This window comes from Odontomachus brunneus, unplaced genomic scaffold, assembly GCF_010583005.1.
Source record: "Odontomachus brunneus isolate Ranch 3 - 2012 unplaced genomic scaffold, Obru_v1 Obru_scaffold_277, whole genome shotgun sequence".
In the NCBI taxonomy this organism is placed as follows: Eukaryota; Metazoa; Arthropoda; class Insecta; order Hymenoptera; family Formicidae; genus Odontomachus; species Odontomachus brunneus.
Window position 1 is genome coordinate 44,354 of NW_022639727.1, and position 285 is coordinate 44,638.

The window sequence follows — 285 nt, forward strand, 5'->3', positions numbered from 1 at the left end:
CGATCTCTGAATGAATTGCCGGCAGCTTCTGAATAATGAAACAACTCATTGTTGTAATTAATATATAATGTTTGTGCCTCTGAGTCCCGTAGACAAAAGATTTTGTAGCGACTATCTTGTGACAACCAATGTTAGCGCCGACTTTTGCGATTTTTTATTTTTTGCGACACTATACCACTGCTTGTTTTCACTGAAGAGGGTCTGCGAAATGAGACCGAAACGCGTTTGATTTTTAATAAAATTTGTTCTCTTTGCGAGATTGTGTCACTATGTGTTAATAGTTTA